Source organism: Pinus tabuliformis, chromosome Q, assembly GCF_031772625.1.
Source record: "Pinus tabuliformis cultivar Carrire ecotype Pingquan chromosome Q, CPIR1, whole genome shotgun sequence".
NCBI lineage: Eukaryota > Viridiplantae > Streptophyta > Pinopsida > Pinales > Pinaceae > Pinus > Pinus tabuliformis.
Genome location: NC_142296.1, coordinates 138,091,463 through 138,106,758, shown reverse-complemented (window position 1 = coordinate 138,106,758; position 15,296 = coordinate 138,091,463).

The following is a 15,296-nucleotide window of genomic DNA, read 5'->3' as shown; positions in this document are numbered from 1 at the left end:
GTATAAAATTCTTGTCCTCCCATGTGGAATCTTCAGGGGGTAAATTCTTCCACTTGATAAGATACTCTGAAATTGATCGAATTTCGTAGCTGTCAGGTTCTTGTTTTTGTGACTGCTCCAGGTTCCAATATGATTTTTCCTTCCTCTTCAACTTCTGGCAATATTGTTTGAATTGGGATATTTTGCAACTTTTGAATAAGTGGCCATACTTCTTCGTCCTTCTTCCATTCATCCTTTGCTTCGTTTATCTAATCTGGTTGGATAATAGAAATAGCACAAAACAATGCTTCCACATCCTCATCCTTGAAGAGTCTTCCCATTTGGTAAGGTCACCATTTTTTAAGTGCATGTAGTATTGCCAACATTTCCTTCTCATAAATAGCTTGCTTGAGATGTAGCAGTAAAAATACCCAATCACCTACATCAAAACATTTTTCACTACGATGTTGATCTACCTGTTGTTTTGTTTGATTTTTCACCGAAGTGGCGTTATCCTTTAAAAGTTGGAGAACTTGTTGTTGATGCTCGATGTGATCTTTCACTGCTTGAACCTTTTTCTTCTTGATATGTCCTTCTATCTTTAGAGTTTGAGGCATGGTAATTTCTTCCAATCCTTTACAAGATATGGTCGGATTCATTTCTTGACGCTCGATGTGATCTTCTTGAACATTTTTCTTCTTGATATGTCCTTATATCTTGATAGTTTGAGGAGTGGTAATTCCGACCAGTGAATTACAAGATATGGTTGGATTCATTTCTTCTTTCTTGATGTGATCTTTCACTTCTTGCACCTTTTTCTTCTTGATATGTCCTTCTATCTTGAGAGTTTGAGGAGTGGTCATTCTTGCCAATATTTTACAAGATATGTTCTGATTCATTTCTTCTTTCTCTGAGGTCGGGTCCTGGCATATATCCTCTTCTTTTGATGTTTCTTGATCCTTTTCTTCCTCCTCTTCATACTCTATGTAAAATAATTTCTTCTCAGCACACTTATGACCTTTAGTGCATTTGATATCACAATTGTAACAAAGCCCTTTTCTCTTTTTTCTTCCAATTGTTGTGGTGTAACCCTTGTACGTTGTGGAAGGCTAGGAGGAACAACATGTCCATCTTTATAGTTGTGAGGGGTAGACTTCCTTGTTGCCATAATTTTACTTTCAAATATGTCACAAAGCCTTTTTACTCTTTCCAATTGTTGTGGTGTTGCTTTAAATAAGGTGTTGCTCTTTGTATCCTCATAATGTGCTATCATTTCCTCCGTGAGAATTGACCACGTAACAAGTTGTTTACGAGAACAAAGCCCTTTATACCATAAAAATTGATCCGGTTCTAAATATGAAGATGCAATACATACCTTTTGTAACAATGGTACACCATGTAGATCGAAATATTGCTCCATCTGAAGTATCCAATTTACCGGATCCTTGCCATCAAACTTCCTCATCTTGCTTTTTCTTGATTTTAGGACCTTGATCTTGAAATGACTATAACTCTGTACTTTCGGATATTTAAGTTCTTAAATTGCTACTTGTAGTAGCCCTCTATGTCCTCTTTCCAATGCCACCAGTCTGATCCAAATTGGATTCTCCAAGAAAGAGTTATACACAATCTCCCAAGATGACCTGATTATAGACCTTTCCAGAAGAGCGAACTTGTATGAAGTGACACGTATCAATTTTTCGACCTTTGGCTCTGAAAAATATATAAAAGAAACTACAGTTCGTCCTCTTTTGTAACTTCTTACGAAATTTCAATCCAATGCTCAGAGAGAAAGTTATGACGATTTTCTCCAGGTCACCTGTTTAGAATGTAATTTAGGAGTCTGCAAAAAGACCAACTTCCTCAGATCATATCTCCGTAAATATAGCATTAAAAGATCTGAAATTCGGATCCGAGGTTCAGCGAGATTTCTTCTCAAATGGGTTTTTTTTGCAACTTCTGAAACATCACAGAAAAAAGTTATAGCGAAAATTCCACGATGACCTGTTTGGAGCAGCGAAACCCTAGAATCCAAAGCTCTGATACCAAATGTTATGAAACCAGCTCAAGAAAAGATAGAAAAGATAGATCAACGCCTTAGAATTCAGCCTCTTCGATGGGGAAACCTCCTTTACATTACATAAATGAACAATTCTTGGATGATACAAATGAAAAGACCTCCTTTCTATATATAGGAGTCTAAGGGGTCATAACATAATGAGAGCTGACATAACACTAATAATGTAAGGGCACAATAATAACAATAGTGGGCTTCTATGGGGCACAATAGTAACAATATAGGCACTACATGGGTACATCAATATAATAAGTGGGTTGTACTAATAATAATAAGGGGTTACACTAGTAGTATAGGGGCCTAACATCCTCCTCCCATCTCTGTAGGTAATATTTATGCAGAAAAGACTGACCCTCCGACTTTCCGCCTTCCTCCCTTTTTCAATATACAAATCAAAATGTACAGACGTAGAATGGTCAGTGAAACCACTAACACGTCGAGGTCACATTTGCTAGAGCATTCTATTTCCTGGGGGGAATGAATGGATGCTGATGGAAAGGAGAATGACTACGTGTCATCTCTTCATGATGAAACTCGAGATAGCATCACTTTCGGAATACATATAGGTAATGCATGGAAACCTGACCGTGAATGCCTAAGGCTGGATCTTAAATAGAGTGCACCTGAATATATATATTCTTCAAATCCACTCATGCATCTTTTACCCGGAGCCATTCTTGATGCCTATGCATCCGCTCTTCGACCTCACTCACCTTCTCTTGGTTCTCGCCTACATAAATAATCAACATCAGCTATGCTTATGAAAATATGATAGAAATGCCTAAAAATACAAATCTTTCCCTCAATAAAGCTTTTATAAAATCAAAATGAACAAGTGTGAAAGAATCGGCCCCTAGTTCAGCTAAGCTTGCGATGTGATCAAGTCGCAATCGCAGATCGCAGTGGGCAGTCACATGCAACATCACCCTTGGTCCTGTCGATTGCAATTTGCGATTGGGGAGCGGACAAGCGATTGTGATAAGCGATGTAACGACGGACCTGAAAGGATATGGATGTGGTTAATTACATGTGAAGTCCGGTAGGTCATCGCTTATCAGATACAAGAGGAATGTGTAGTGTAACCGCAGAAATTGAGAGGTTAAGGCAGCCATCGAGAAATGGATAAAAACCAAAAAAGCGCGGAAAGGGTAAGTTAAATACGCTTGCAAAGTATTTCTATTACAAAAGCATTATAATATAAATAAAGGCGCGATAGAATGTTTATGGGGATTGAAAAAGTCCTGATGAAAGATATGAATGAAGGGCTAGACTGAGTTATAAATGAATTACGCTGCAGAGATTTATTCAGGGGGGTCTTAACCCTTAAGAGTTGAAGGTTTGACTCAGCAGAGAGTTAAAATCCCTGAGATAAAAATAGATCATTCGGAGACATGAAAGATCAAACTCCTAGAGGAGCCATTCAAATTTGCCACCAGAGTAGGTTTTAATAGGGTGGTGGTTATGGCCGTGACAAACTCTAAAAGTGTTGTTCCCTGGAGGGAACAGTAGTTGCTCCCTGGAGGGAACAACAACTGTTCCCTGGAGGGAATAACAAAACTATTCCAAAAGGTGTTTTTCCTTTTAGGGAACAATAGAAACACTCCAAAAAGGTTGTGGCCACAATAGGTAACGACCTACACCATCCCACCAACATCGTCTCATTGCACATTTTCTTCGATGGAGGTTGGGAGATTTTCTCTCTGGTCTAAATCCCTACTATATATCCTCTTTGATTTACATTTTCCTATGGCTCCATTTACACATTCCCCAAAAGGCTTCTAGCTAGTTGCATTAGGGTTCATGGTTCCTTTGTTCTCTGGTGCAATTACGAGAGGTAACAACGACATTACACATAAATATTTCAATAGAGTTTATTAAATTTGTTTTTATCTATTCATCATGAGACTTGGGGTTCATACTAACTCCTTTTCTACTTTTTACAGGGTTACAGTCCTCAGCAAGAGCAAGGATCTTTAATTATTCTATTGTTTTTCTTCAAATACATAAGTGACAACTCTCAACCCCTTAGGTTACACTAGTAATTTCCAAATGAGTTGTTAAAGTGATTTCATTCCACTTTAATATGAATGATGGCTCGATTCCAGAGTATAATATCCCTCTGGTCCAAAACTTGTAGTGGTTTGACTTGGAACTCTCCTTCTGGTTCAACTTATATAACATGTCAATCAATTTCATGAGTCAAGTCATGTACATAATTTTCTAAAATAGAACATGAAATAGATTATGACTTAAAACATGAGCTGGTAATGCCAGCTGGTATGCCACTAGCCCAACCCTAACTAATATTTGAAATGGCCCACAAAATTGATGGGCCAAATTAGAACAACTTTGCAGACTCAAGGAGATATTCTTAGGTCAGACTTTAACATAAACATGTTCCCTTACTTGGAAATCCTTATGTATTCTTTTCAAGTCTGCATAACTTTTATGTGTATCTTAAGCCGCCTCTAAATTTTGTCTGATCCTGTTAACCATCTCTTCCATTCCCTGTAACTAATCTAGTCCCAACATAACTTTTCTTTTTGTCCATATGGCTAGCTAAGCCAACCAAGAATTGTTATATTTTTTAGATTTAATTTTATTTTTTTCTACCCCTGGAGGGTTAATATAACTTAGGATAACACCAAGATCTATTAATATAGAAATAGTTTGGTTAAAAATAGTACCTTCAATTTCCAAAATTGTGCATTGGTGTTTCGCTTGGGTTCCTTCTAGGGCCACATTGATATGTGGTATGTTTCTGGCTACGTCATTGACTTTAGAGGCCTCATGAAGGTGCTGCAAGTTTACACATAATGGGTATTGTAAGGGCATATTCGTAGTTAATGGGTTCTCCACAACCCCAACACTTTAGAGGTTCTTTATCCTTATCATCACCTCCTTTATTGAAATCCTCTTGTTTAGACCCAACTTGAGATTGGCCTTGTGTTTTTTTTAGTTGACTTCTACTTTTATTGCAACTCCAGTTCTATTTACTTTTTCGAGGCTACATAAAGGACCCATATTTACCACTCTTTCCACCTTGAACCATCCGATCCTTTTTCTTGTTGGACCAAAATTTTAATTTTTTCGTTCTTATGCTTGTCTTGTTGAGAACATATTCAATATTTTCTGATTACCTCGTCCATGGTCTTCAGGTTATCATACTAGATTATTTCTTTGAATGAAGGTTGAAGACAACTTAAAAATCTGTGTATCTTAGCCGTTTCATCCTTAAGGTGTGGTGCATAACATAATAAATGAGTAAACTTATTGACCAACTCATCCATTGTCATTTTCCCCAACTTCAAGCCATGAAATTCCTTGGCCCTGTCATCAAAGTAACACTTTGTTAAGTATTTCCCTTTAAATGAACATTGAATTCTTCTTAGTCAACCTCTTTTTCATCTAAGTTATGAACTACCCTCATTTCTTCCAACCACGGGGAGACCTTTCCATACAAATGATAGGTAGCTACCTTGGCTTTTAATTCAGTGGAATAATTATATACCTGAAAGTATTTGTTAATGTTAAGAAACCAAGCCTCATCAATATCTTCCTTTCCCCATCGAAGGTCAGGGGTTAAATTTTCCTAAATTCTTCATGCAACTCCACTCTAGGTTTCTTCTCTAACTTCGTCTACATTTTTGAGGAATTGTGTTCCTCTACTCCATCTAAGCCTTCCTACTAATGTTTTTCCATGTTTTCAACAATTTTTCACTTGGAGGTCTCCCCCGGTTCTCCTCATTCCTCAATGCTTCCACTGCCTTGGGGAGTGATTTTTCTGTTAAATTCTTAATGAGTTGTTCCTTCTTTATGCGAGTCATTAATAATTACTCATGTCTAGCTCACAATTCTATTAGTTATGTTTGCAAATTCTTCATCATATCTAACATCTCTCTAGTTGGTATTTGTGTTTGTTGTCCTAAATGTACATAAAGTTCTTCTTCCCCTATAAGAGTTATTTTTGGTAGTTCATCCACTCTAGGCACTTTGACAGGTTTCTTTCCTAATTTATTTCTCTGTGTATACACCAACATTAATAAGTTAATAACTATGTGATTAGTTTAAGGTTTCAGTGTTGCGAACCTTCGCTCTGATACTATATGTAGCATCCCCATCTTAACAATATAGTAACTGTCAATAATTGTAGTATTCAACTTACTTATAAGAGTTAAAAGATGACAATATTATCATAAAAGGTGTAAAAATATACTTAGAAGCAAACCATCACGTCTCAATTTTTCTTACCTATATAAGTTGCTCCAAAATTTCTTCCCTTACAACTTCATTTATATTGCAAGATCTAGTGACACCTAATTGGAAATCTTCTTGTTTTCTCTTTTTACCTTCACATTGGTATCTACTTACAGATATAACCCTACTTTTCTTTACTTGTATAATATATTTAAGTTTTAAAAATTAACCATATAATTCCTAGCTAACATATGAATAAATGTTTCCTTTTGGGCTCATCACAACACATGAGTTAATATGGACATCATATGTATTGACCCTCAATTCCACACTTCATAATGAACGGTGAATATATATGGTTTATTATCAAACTTCCTTTTGGGCTCATCACAACACATGAGTTAATATGGACACTCATCACAACACATGAGTTAATATGGACATCATATGTATTGACCCTCAATTCCACACTTCATAATGAACGGTGAATATATATGGTTTATTATCAATCTTCCAGGATGATGGGTATCTATTCAATAGGGCACCTATGTTCTATGTAAATTGTTTTGTTTCTTGTTCCTTACTCTTCACGCTATCAAGGTTTATAGTGATTCGTATGTATCCCTTAGACCAACTGTCTATCATCTCAACACATTTCACATGGTAATCAATACATGGTGGAACAGTCCCATATTTTATGTGGCACTGTCACACGTTGAAAAATCCAATGTTATGTATTTTGTTTCGGCAAAGGATTATGGTCGGCATAGGGGTTAGGGTAACGACCTTCCCCATCCCTGCGACACCGTCTCATTGTACTTTTTCCTCGATAGAGGTTGGGAGCTCTGCTCTCTAGTCTCAAACCCTATTGTATACCCTCTTCGATTGAAATTGCAAGAGGTAAAATTAACTTTACACGCAAATATTCCACTGGAGTTTATTAAATTTATTTTTATTTGTTCATCGAGAGACTTGGGGTTCATACTAACACCTTCGCTACCTTTTACAGGGTTATAGTCCCCGACAAGAGTGGGGTTTTACAATTATTTTCTTTATCTTTCTTCAAATACAGAAGTGACAACTCTCAACCCCTTAGGTTACACTGGTCACCGCCGAAGGAGTTGTTCAAGGAAGTATGGGTTTTACAATTATTTTCTTTATCTTTCTTCAAATACATAAGTGACAACTCTCAACCCCATAGGTTACACTGGTCACCGCCGAAGGAGTTGTTCAAGGAAGTTTCGGGCATAAGTTGTGAAGGAAACCTGAAGCTCTTATTACCTTGTGTTATATTTACTGTGATAATTTATATTCTAATTTTTCCTCCCCTTTCCTGCAAGGTTGCGATGGAAAATGGGAACAATATCTTGGCTCCTCTATACGTAAGATTTTTAAATCTTGGTACTCTGTTCCTTCTTATTGATTGCATATATATTATATGTGAGGAGTAACTTGTCATCTTGCTTACACATTAAACCTGTAGGTACATCAACCCCGTTACAGTGGAAATGGTTTTGGCTATTGGCTTCTACATTTTCTTTCCGAAGCATTAGCATTGGTTTCAGGTTCTAAATATATCACTCTTCCAACCACATTAATTGCGATGCCTAAATGACACCTAGAGTGACACGACTAGGTTACTACACTCTGAATACACTTCTTACACTCGTGCTAGTTTTCTTCTTAGCATTAGGGTTAGAATTTGTCCACAACTATAGCGGCTAGGACCCTCCTTATTTGTTGCTTATGTAACTTGGGTTTTATGGGTAATATTTTGTTATGGCCTTTCATGGCTGCTTGTATCAGGGTCCGTTTATTTTTATGTTACATTTTACTCTATAAAATTTCTTTAAAGTGTGAGGCATTCCAACCCTTATAGATCTGAGGAGAACAAGGGAGATTGCTCGACTGAATTCAAATGTATATATATTTATATTCCTGTAGTCCCTTATAATTTCATTCTAGATTTATTAAAAATACTCAACCTCGAAATTTCACCTCGTGGTATAAAATTTAAAACCCTTACAAATATTTATTTGTCACAACACATTTTATGTAAAGTTGTTATTACCATTGTTAACTAATTCTTGAATAATAACATGTAAAAAATTCATTATTTATGCCTAGGTGGAAGAGTAGAACCTCTTGTTTGGTCTTTTGGGTGTAGAGAATAATCTTTTGTTCTTGATAATTAATTGTTCAACACTTTTCTTCCTTACTTATTTGTTTTGTTCAAGTTTCCTTTCAATTATGCAGAGTATTTGTTTTTCAAGAATGGAATGTTTTGTGTAATATCTCTAAGTTGGTCATATTTAAAGTTTTCTTTTATAAATATACATATAAGTATATAAGGTTACTCGTGTGTTTTTTTTTTTTTTAATTTGGCATGCAATTTTCCTACCTATGATTAGAAAAAGAACACCATTCCTCTAATCTCTACTCTGAGACCCTATGCTACCCAGAAACTGATAATTGAAAAAAAATTCCTTGAAAATTTTGAAGAAGCTATAGTAGGGAACATGGGAGGAGGCTTCAATAGGAGGGAGCCCACAAAATCAACAAGAACCTTGTGCTTGAGGCATACTTTATAGACATGGACATGGAGGATTTCATAGAAACCCAAGCTTATGCTTTACTAGAGCATGGGAGACAACAAAACACAGTTTTGTAGAAGAAGAAGTTGGAGTGGAAGGAGAAACAAAAAAAGAAAAATAAATTGAAAGGAAGGAAGAGGAAAAACTAGAAATAGAATTGTAGTCCATTGGGAAATCATTTAGGCCACAAAAGAGAAGAAGAAGCCAAAAAAAAATTGCATTCACCATCAAAATAGAACTCAAACCACAGTGATGAAAATGGATTTTCCAAGGGGTATCTGATCTCTTCTAGCTTGTGTCCAACGCCTAGAAGATATTATAAAAAGGTAAGAGAAAAAAATAGGCCTGAAGTGCAATTATGGTCAAGTTTTGATAGATTATGTGAGGTGCTACAAGATGCTACAGGTCTGCTACATGATGCTCTCCATTGCTACAAGATTGAATTCGAGGGCGTTTTGAGGGTCCCAAAGGTGTCCAAAGGGTGGAAAAAGGTATTAGGATGTTGGGAAAGGATGTGGAAGACCTTCCCAAGCCTAGAACCCTTCAAGAGAACATCTTAGACATGGGGTAAAAGGAAGACTAATGGTCTCAATAAAAACTCTGATTTTTGTGTTCATAGACAACTTGGAAAAGTGAGTGAAAATGGAATTAAGGTGTCAAAGGAGAAGGTGTGAATGCAATGGAGATGATGCCACTTTTACCTACAAGCCAACAAAGTTTTCTTGCACAAAGAAAAGTTATGTTTTTTGTGTTTGAAAGACTGCTAAACAAATGCATGAACAAAAGAACTCTATTTTTTTTGCTTGTCCTTGTAGAACCTACAACCAAGTCCCTTAAGAGAAAGGACTGAAAAATGTACAAGAGAGAGGCAACCAAGGGCATGAATGAGGTACACTAGGTCACTAAGTTGCTAAGAAGATGAGCAATACTTTCAGTAGGGGGTATGATGGGCCTCCAAATTAGCTACAATTTAAGGCCCATCTGACCATCCTTCAACACATTTAAACTCTCTCTTTGCATTTGATGACATGTTTTTAAGCTATAATGTGTTCATTAGGAAATCTTAGAGACAATTTCATATTTGTGCCTAATATTATTTATTTTTGTAGGGTCTTGTGAGAATATTGGGTAAATTATGAAGATTTGGAGGAGGATATAATCTAGGGACTTTCTCCCTACTACAGGGGGAACAATATTGGATAATAAATGAACAAGATATTATGAAATTATTGCACAAGTTTTGGAGCTCCAGTGATTGAGAAAATCTAGGAATATGTTCCCTGTTATTTAATGCAAATTCCTAGTGTTAGAAACTAGATCCACTTTTTGAGGAATTTTGGAGGGGGAAGCTACCTTCTTTCAACAAGAATGCTTCTTCATCACTTTGTATAAGTACCAATTCAAATTTTCCTCTAGGGCATGCATTTCTAAGTCTTCTCGTGGAGAAAACTTGTTATTTAGCAGCTCCACTTTCATTTCTAGTAGGGATGTACTTGAATTGATTCAAATAATGAATTTTGGTTCCAGTTTTCGCCTCTAAAGTTTGGTTTCCTCCATAGGAATTTGAGTTTCCTTAGGATTGGTCATCCCATGAGCCTTTGAGCCCTCTTGTACAATTTATTTATTTCCTTTGAATGTCTTTTTCACTTGCATCTCTTATTTCCACATTTATTGTTCATGTTTATTTTGTTGTAGGTCATATTATTTAAATGATTGAAGAGAGTTATTTTGAAGTTTATTTACAGATTCACAAGCATTATTCATCCTTAAAACAATTTTTAAAATTCATATTCATAATTGAGTTACTTGGATTGGTTTACTGGTTCACAAATCTAGAATTTTTGGAAGTACATTGGAGCAAAATAGTAGTAATTTTATGCTATTTTTAAAAAGTTGTTAATGAGCTTTGTTTGAGTTTATTCCACTTTTATTGGGTCATAAAAATGTTTAAGTTAATAAAAAAATTTACCCCATATCATTTTTAATTGATTAGGTTAGGAATTTGGTAGGTTAATTAGCTCACTAGTTCTTGAATTTTTAGTTGTTAGAGTAGTAATTTTCTGCTATTTTTTAACACATTAACAAGGGTATTTTTGAGTGATTCCACTTGGAACAAAGTCCTAGTTCATACTACTTATTAAAATAAAATTCCATCTCATTTTCATTTGATATACTTCAGAACTCTACAAGTTATCTCACTCCTGTAGCACATGTAAACTTGACCAGATCTATTCCAAAAGCTTTTTTCTTGTCCCTTAGGCTTGAATAATGACCCCTAGGTTCTAAATCCATGATTTAGGAAGACCAAAGACTGCTTAGGATTTTCCCTCTTACCTATGCAACACATCTCAACAATTTGGGTTAATGGACATATTTATGAAATGGATAACACAATAATGATTTCCTTGATTGTCACATGAAGTATCTAATGAAATATGTTAATGGATCTAACCTCTTTGGAATGCATTGATTGGTTACATTATCTTTCCTTCATGCATGTTAGATTAGTTTACTTCCTTTATTCTAAAGCAAGGGTTTCTATTTCAAGCACCATTATTTCCATTCCATAGACTAGGTTTCCTTTTCAATGCAACTTTTACATTCTGCAATGAGGTTAGTGTCTTATTTCATGATATTCAGTTCATTGCATCAGATCAATGAAAGAATGACACATTGCATGTTGCACATATAGTCGTAACACCTCTTAAGTTTGTACAAACCCTAGGTTAATAATTTAATTTGGTAGCCTTGGGAGTTGCATCATTCTTGTTGCAACACTAGGCCTCATCACTTTTTGGTGCCATTGTCGAGAAGGTGTCAAAGAATGCATTATTTTCTTCCCTAGTTGATCCATTTATGCAAAAACAAAAAATTTTGTTAGGCATATTTCATTTTAGAAAATTGCATTGCATTAGCATTCTTATTCAGTTTTTTTATAAAAACATAAAAAATTACTTCTCCAACACCAAGCCCCCCATTTAATCACATGGTGCAGTAACAACCACATCACCTACCACTTTTTCATGTAGAATAATAAGAGGTGGCAGAGAAGGTAGAAGAAATGGATGGAGATGATGGAAATGAAGTAGATCCCCTTGGATTTCCCATTCAATATACTGATGTTAGTGTTCATATGAAGAACATCCCTACACCTTTCCTTCCCAAATTCCATGGTATGAGGTCAGAGGATCCATAAACCTTTCTCTTTGAATTTGAAATCCTTTGTAGATCTTATGGTTACTTACTAAACACTCAAAAATTGAGATTGCTTCTGATAACATTGAAGGATAGAGCTCTTAAATGGTTCATGAGTTTAGGGACTAATTCAATAAAATCATGTTATGATATGAAAAATATATTTATAGAAAAATATAAAGATCATGATCTTAAAGAAGAAATTACATAATTTGGGATTTGACACACTAAAAACCCTCTTACTTAGAACAATTAGGGATGAGTGGATTGATATTCTTGATATCATGAGTAGAGGTGATGTATACCAATTATCATTTGAAGAAATTTGTGAAACATGCAAGCGCATATCAAAAGGAAGGGCAAGAGTAAGTAAATAAACATCAAGATTGGTAAGTGAAGATGAACATGGAAATTTGCTTCATAACTTTAAAACATAAATTCTGAGTAATCTAAGTGAACAAGTAGAAATGTTAAGAATGCAAAACAAGCAAAAAGAAAATGTTGATATTTGTGTTATCCAAGCAGAATCACATGCTAGTAAATATTGCCCATCAATACCAAGGTTGAAAGAAGTTTACCAAGAGGACAATGGGGCAAGTCAATCACCAAAGAACTATGTGATGTAGCTCCAAGAAGACCATGGATGCCTAGTCAACTTGGTATGATGCAAGAACCAAATTCACAATTTTAAGCTTATGCACATCCATATCAAAGTGATTGGAACATAATATTTCCTTGGAAACCTTAGCCATCTCAACACCAAAACCAATCTTCGCAACAAGGTTGGAAATGAAATTATGGTAACAATCCACAATATCTTGAATATTTTCCTCAATATCCTCTATATCCAACTGCTTGTTATCCCTACCATCCACCTCCATTACAACCATAACCTCAACCACATCCATCTCAAAGATCCAATCATACTCAACTACCTGTACCACAATTTCCAAATGTACACAAGTAGCTCAACCCACATACAATTCCAAGGTAAAGTACTTCCAAAACACTCCTCATGATCTAAATTATATGAATCTTATATCAGGAAGAGTATTGCAGAAAATGGATTCTCTTGATTTCATCGAAGGATAACATTCAGAAATAGAAGATTCACATGCAATTGAGAAAGTTCCATCATGTTTACCATCAGATCATGTATGTGTTCAAGAGAATAATCAATAAATAGTAGAATATTTGAATGGCATAGAAAAACAATACATGAAGAATGATCGAAATGAATATCCAAGGGCATCAAAGATATATTGAGCTTTGATTCCATAAAATCAACGAGATTAAGCATCACTCTCTTCTTCAACAATGCTTTATATCATCAAAGTCAAAGTAGTTGGTCTCTAATATACAAGTACATGTCAGAGCATATATTTTATGCTTACACATGAGTTTATATGTCATCTTCATGTGCACATGGATCCATTAGAATTATTCCTATACTTGAAAGATATTTTGTTTTTTTCAAGTATAGTAGGATAGAAGAAAGATATATATATATATATATATATATATATATATATATATAAATAAGGAAAAAATAAAATCTCAAGTGAAAACTAGCTTTGAGGTGCCTCAGATTGGCTCATTGATTGAAAACCTCCATGAGGTGGTCTCAATGGGTTCGAAAAAAGAAAAAGAAAAGATCCCAGATGAAAACCTCCTTTGAGGTGCCTAGGCAAACCTATTAGTCAAAAACCTCATTGAGGCAGCTAGTAGGCCTAAAATAAAAAAGGAAAAATGAAAGAAAAAAAAAAATTCTCCATGTATATCTCTCTGATGAATGCACAATATTTGCAAGCAACAAAAACAAGCTAGCTACAAAAGAAAAAGTTGGTCAAAAATCTAGTCAAAGGAATTACAAATTGGGATTTATCCACCTTTAACCAGCTGTTCCAATAGGACCAAGGCCATGCCAATCCATCATCCTCATCCATTTCAAACATCCACCCACCATTCACAATCCTTTCCTATTCATTTTCCTCATTGTCCTAAAGTGCGGCAAGAAGGATATGTTTTGCTACAGGAATGTTAAAATATAGAGGGAATAAATTGTTTTTACCATATCTTGAGAACAATGCATCCATTGGCCATGATGTTCCATGGGGAGATTCATGTGGATGATGGTAATATTCTCAAGGAATTCTAGCAAATTCTAGTGCACACTTTTCAAGAAATTGGCTTCCATCACCTACAACCATTTTTTATTTTCCTCGAGATTCATGCATTTGTTGGCTAATATTGTTTATGGGGAGATACATAAGGATGATGGAAACATTCTCAAAAAATCTCAGGTCAATCCAATCTAGAATTTGATAGATATGGCTAAACGAATTTTGCTACACTAGTGTTCGAGAATTGCTACAGGAGTGTCCAAATTTGCTATAGGAGTAAGATATGCTTAGAAAAATGGGTCAAAAATCATGTTTTCCATTGGGCAGTATTAGGAGAGGTTCATAAAACCTCCTTTACCTCTCATCCACTCCATTTAACCAACTTCTTCTTAAGGTTCCACCTCTGTTCATGAAAAAAACAAAAAAACAAAGAAAAGAGACTTTGCCTTCAACCCTTCTTCACAAGCTTTCACCACCATTAGAGCTTATGTTACTGTCCCTAGGCTCACCATGATTCATCCAAGTCATTGAATGCATTTCATGAAGCAACATAAGGTTTGAATGAGGTTTTGGTTAGGGACTATGTGACTATTACAGGAAGGAGGTCAATCTTGTAGCAGCCTACATCAATCCAACAAGATCATAGACAGAGAACTGTTGCAGCTCTAGAAAGAAGATTTAGCCATCCTGAAGCATCAAGAGGCCATCATTGAGGCTTAGAGAAGTCACAACATCCCTGAGGAGCAGCTACAAGGTCTTCAATTCACTCCAAGAACAACTGATAAAACATTGGAAAAGACCTACAAGAAAGAAACACTGTATCAGGCTAAACATGTGAAGCTAGATTACACTTTTGTGAGAAATTCCCCTGAAAAATTCATAATCACACTTTTTCAGCCAAACAATTTTATTTTTTGGCTGAATTAGTAAAATTAATTAGGTCGAAATATTATTTTCGTTTACATTAACATCGACCATTAAACATATTTTTGTTGGGAGGTGGAAAACCCGATAATAATTTTTTTCGGCAGAATTGTTAATTCGGTCGAAATAATAATTCAAATGAAACAATAATTCAACCGAATTAATAATTCAGTTGAATTAATAATCTAGATGAATTATTAATTCAGC